Genomic DNA, 6,000 nt, shown 5'->3' with positions numbered 1-6,000 from the left:
TATGCGCTTTCTTTTTCTGTTTAGCCTCCGGAATCACCATAAAATATTACTTCAGGAGGATGAATGGAAATGGTACGTATGAATGTAAATGAAGTGTAGTCTTATACAATCTCAGATCAACCGTTCCTGAGATGTATGGTTAATTGAATCCCAACCACCCAAGAACACCGGTATCCACAATCTAGTATTCAAATCCGTTTAAAAATAACTGTTTTTACTAGGATTTGAACCTTAGAACTCTCGACTTCGAAATCAGCTTATTTCCGATGACGAGTTCACCACTAGAGCAACCCGGTCAATTGAGTTCTAATGTGTTGTGGTTTATTAACTCTACACCTCAAAACAATCCGTCTTGTTTATGTAATATTTCAGTTATTTCTGAATTATCTATGTATTCGTATTTACCTCTTTTACTCTACAACTTTAAAATCTTTGTTACGTTTTGTTGAGTTCCTAGTCGCAAAGGAATCCTTCACTCAATTTCGCGTTTTTTTTTAAGTTCTGATTAATTTTTAAGAAATAAAATAAATAACATTAAGAAATAAATATATTCTAACATTCAATTTTAATTAGTCGATTAAAAAATTTAAATTAGTTATCATTATTGAGAGTTTTCCGAAAGATAATGGTAAAATAGACAAACAGTTTAAAATTATAAGAGCCGTCAGTTTAATGTCGAAATGTTAGTTTATTTTATGATGTTTTTTCATTTGTTCAGATAAAGAAGTTTTAACTATCTTCAGGATTACTTCTAGTTTTTGAATGTGTTGCTTATTTACTTGTGTATTTCTTTGTAATTTAATCTTATCTTATAACTGTCTTTCCTACTTTAAATATTCAGTGATGAATTTTTCACTCACCTTATTTTTACTTCTGATTGGCTTTTTCATAGCTATGTAATATTTCTTTCTCCTTTATATGGTGTTGTTTGCAAGTTTCTTGTATCTTCTATTATCATGTCTTCCGGAATTTATGAAAAATGATCTGTTTAGATTAATCTAAACTGCTGAAATGTTAGATTTTTTTTATTGAGTCGATAATAACCTTTAAAACCTATTAACCATAAAACTAACAAAAATAAAGAATGCATATATGCATACGGGGTCAGGATGTGTGTATATGTATATACACACATCCTGACCCCGTAGCGGAAGACACCCATGTTGGGTATCATGTGACTTGCGGTTGCCACGCCACCCCCTTCCGTACCTAGCCCTTATGGGTTTTACCGAAGGTCATCTTCAATACCAAGGCAAAAGGCATCTCTTAACCTTGTTCTTGCCTCAGTCAGATTGCCACCAATGCGAATGTCACATGAGACATTCTCATCGGTGTATCCCTAAATAAACAACAAACTAAAAAACATAACACATCTTACGTTATTCCCAAACAAAACTGAGTAAACAAAATAAGGAAAGGAAGTGTAATCCACTACCTACTCGAAGGTAAAAGAAGCGAGTTCAACACACAATTACAAAAAAACAAACCAACAACAAAAAACTTAGCAATTACAAAACAAACAAAAGAAGAACCCGAAAAAGCTCAGCGGCACCCTAAATGCCCTCGGTTTTTTTTTCTTTTGCCATTTTTTTTTTTTTTTTTTTTTTGTCTTCAGTCATTTGACTGGTTTGATGCAGCTCTCCAAGATTCCCTATCTAGTGCTAGTCGTTTCATTTCAGTATACCCTCTACATCCTACATCCCCAACAATTTGTTTTACATACTCCAAACGTAGCCTGCCTACACAATTTTTCCCTTCTACCTGTCCTTCCAATATTAAAGCGACTATTCCAGGATGCCTTAGTGTGTGGCCTATAAGCTTTTGCCATTAGTGTATGATATCTCATCTATTATCCATTCGGCCTGGTTTCACCATTTAACACGAAGATCCAACGCCGATCCGATAATATCGAGCCGACAGATAGTCTCCGTGCTTGTCAACTCATACTTTGAACAAACGTACAGAACATGATGTATATCGTTCAATTGTCCGCATTGTGGACACATTCCTGAGTCCACCAGGCCGAACTTCTGCAGCCTGTCCCATAAATAGCCATACCCAGAAAGATATTGCGTCACGTACTTATTCGGGTGTACTCAAGAGACGCCCTGCAAACTAACATCAGGAAAGAAACCATGCGTATAACGTTCGCCCTCTGACTCATCCTATCTGGCCGCCACAATCTATTACCATGCTGTCCAATTTCCCGAATTTTCTCAGAAGTTAATTCACGTAACTTCTTGGTGACATAACGTTGTAACACATACATATAATTACGTAAACAGCGATCCAAAAGTAACAAATTTGGAATAACATAACTAGTAATATTATCATGAAGTATCACCACGTTATTTACATGGATTAAAAATAGAAATTGATTTTTCTTTAAAAATAAACATTGTAGATGATCCTTACAGTGCTGAAAGTTTTTACAGTTGTTTCCAAATAGATGGAAATGCGATTTAAGTTTTTTCTAAATTCATTAAGTCATGGAGGTTATCTGAAATCTGAATTATAATTTTTTTTACACTCCTCTTAAAAAATCACAGTAGGAAAAAAGTTTATTTTGCAGATCAAGGAGGTTTCAAATTGTGAAATATTAATCGGTCTTCCTAAAAAAAAAGATCAAATTGAGTTTGCTAAATGGACTGTTGTTCTATATGATATTCAAAATTACAAACAGTTCACCAAGATTTAGCAGTGCTATGAAATTCATGATTGTTCTTGATGATGTATAGTATCTCTGAAAACAATTAGTCTAATAATTCTGCACAGAAATAATTGATTTCCTCAGATGAAATTTATGGAAGGTCCATATGGGTTCACATAATTTTGCTGTTTTGTTAGTTTATGTATCTTTATTTTTTATTTTTCCTGTTTAGCCTCCGGTAACTACCGTTTAGAAAATTCTTCATAGGATGAATGAGGATGATATGTATGAGTGTAAATGAAGTGTTAGTCTTGTACATTCTCAGTTCGACCATTCCTGAGAAGTGTGGTTAATTGAAACCCAACCACCAAAGAACACCGGTATCCACGATCTAGTATAGTTTATGTATCTAGTATGGTGGAAATATGTTTCTGCAGTAAAATGCACTTTAAATAAGTCATATTGATAAAAAAAGAAAAAACAAAAAAAAAACCAAGTAAATCACCACGAATACTGCAATAGTTTTTTCCTTGTATGGTTGGTTAATGCAAGTGAGTCCTGCTATGGAAAGTTTCAGCATTTTGCCATTTTCTGAAGGCTAAGAAGGCTCCGAAAGTTAGTAGGATAAAATCTCAACAAAAACCTGGATTCCGACAAATTTTCATCGGTCATAACAACTGGTCCTATTACCATTATAACCCTTCTGCCTCGCAGAAAAGAGGAATTTAAATGACAGATAAGGGATTCTTTTGTAGAATATCTAGATAATCACAAATAGTCTTTCTGAATTTCGTGAGGAATAATTTTCTGTTATTAATTCTTAATAACAGATGACTTTTTTTGTACACTTAATGGCGGCTGCCTAATAAGAGAGTGAGTGACTGCATTTTTATCATTGTTTTCCACATTACTGTACTAACACACAAAATTTTCTTGACAATAGATATTGGATACTATCCAGATACTTTCTGATGTGGTGATGGCTTGATTTTGTTAAGTAACTTATTGTTCATTCGATCTATGTATATGTTAGTGTAAAAGACTAAAATTTAGAGACTGTCAATATTCTCCGGCGAATGTTGGCACATACCAAATATATCGGTGAAAGACCGAAATATTTACTTATATTGTTATTCGGACCTTCGCCTGTATATGTCGGCAAGCACAGATGAACTCTGGTGGGGTCGAAACGATAACTAAACATTAAAAAAATATCACCCATTACAATCTCTAAGGTAAATAGATTACGAGAAACTCTCGTAAGAAAGAAGAAATTTTAAATTTAAGCCAAACATCTAATTAACCTCGTCTAATTAACGTTAAATGTACAAATTATATACTCCAAACACTGGAGGCGATTAATCAAATTCAAAGCATTTATTAAAAAAATTAATGAAATTTTCAGCATTTTATAAATTGAAAGGGTTAATCAGGATATACAGAATATGTTAACTGCATGGATGAACGAACGATAACGATACGAATAAATGGTCAGATGATTTTCCCTTTATTCAGTTTTTTATAAAAATATTTTTTTAAACTTTCACCATCATTGCATGCTGAATCTAGTGAATATTATTATTCGCCTCCAATGTTGGAAAATAACATATATAATTTACAAATTTAACATTAAATAGAGAGAGAGTGGCAAGCAAAGCGAGCGTAGTTAATGCACGGCTTAAATTTAAACTTCCTTTTTTTACGAGGGTAACTTAGAGATTGGTATAGAGTGATCTTTTTTTAATTTCTAGTTATCGTTTCGACCCCCACTAAAGCATATGTGTTTGTCGACATATAACGGTGAAGGTCAGAATAAGCAAATATTTCGGTTTTCCGTCGACGTTCACCGAAGAATATAGATTTGCCAGACTTCGGTCTTTCACGGTAATATAATTATATAATCTACACGAATGTAATCGAAATAAGTCAAATTATGAATCGTCAACAACAGATGGTATGTGGTAGTAATAAGAAATTTCTGTGTTGCCTCTCAAATTACTAAATAAATTCTTACGTGCGTGAATACAAAAAAAATTTAATCTCAATCAATAACAGTTTAAACTTTTTCTCTAAATTTCTGTAAATACTTGCATATTATATGTGTTTAAAGAGAGTTTGTCTTCTTATTTTAATATTTACTTTAAACCTAATAAAATTCTTCTGCAAGAATGTCTTTTGTTCTGCATGAAAATAATTTAGCCCGTATTTAAAAAAAAAAAAACCTTTTAATGGGTGTTTATGCTATAAAAAATATGATTGAATTTTAATTCCGATAAAACGATCTTCTCTCATTTTTTCCTAAAATGAACACACACGAAGGCGTTGGATGGGTTTTGTTATCATTTCACTCATACATCTCTGTTGTCTGACTGTGAATATTTTCTTTCTGATAAACGTGAGCAACTATAGTGACATGTTTACGATTAATGTTACTTTATATATATTTTTTTAATTACTTTTTTCCGTTGATTTTTAAAAATTTTTCATTTCTACAGAACAGGAGGTGACATATATATATTAGCATCCTCATCGTGGCTTCGCCTGCACTCTATGGTTACATGCGTTTCCCTTCGCGGACAGGGAATGTTTAGCCGGTTAGGGCTCTGCTTCCTGGGCTCCTTGTGTTCATTAAACTATTGTTTGTGAGAATAATAATGATAAATAATAATTAAAGCCTGTTCAATTTATAAAAAAAAAAAATATTAGTGTCAAGTAATTTCTTCAGAAAACTAATTGATTTTTAGATTTCCTTTCACGGCTTCGTTCGCGAAATACATAATTAGAATTACAAACATAAATTACCATCACAACCTTACTAAATCTCATAAAGACTGATATAATAGCGGTAGCATGAAACGAACTCACCGGGTTGGTCTAGTGGTGAACGCGTCTTCCCAAATCAGCTGATTTTGAAGTCCAGAGTTCCAGCGTTCTGACTTTACTAACTATAACTGACTTTACTAGGTCAGTTATTTTTACACGGATTTGAATACTAGATCGTGGATACCGGTGTTCTCCCGTGGTTTAATTTCAATTAACCACATATCTCAGGAATGGTCGAACTGAGACTGTACAAGACTACACTTCATTTACACTCATACATATCATCCTCATGCATCCTTTGAAGTATTATCCGAACGGTAATTACCGCAGGCTAAACAGCAAAAAGAAAGGTAGCATGAAACGACAAAAACGTAAAAAAAAAACAATTTATATTTTTTACCCCTTAAAATTTAAAAAACCCGAAATTGACTTTTGGATATTCACACATACCAAAAATCAAGTTAATGTCTTCATTTGTTACCGACAGATTAAAAAATAATAAATTTAATTGTTACTTCATTTTAACC

The sequence above is a fragment of the Lycorma delicatula genome, chromosome 3, assembly GCF_047948215.1.
Source record: "Lycorma delicatula isolate Av1 chromosome 3, ASM4794821v1, whole genome shotgun sequence".
NCBI lineage: Eukaryota > Metazoa > Arthropoda > Insecta > Hemiptera > Fulgoridae > Lycorma > Lycorma delicatula.
This window is presented reverse-complemented; position numbering follows the sequence as displayed.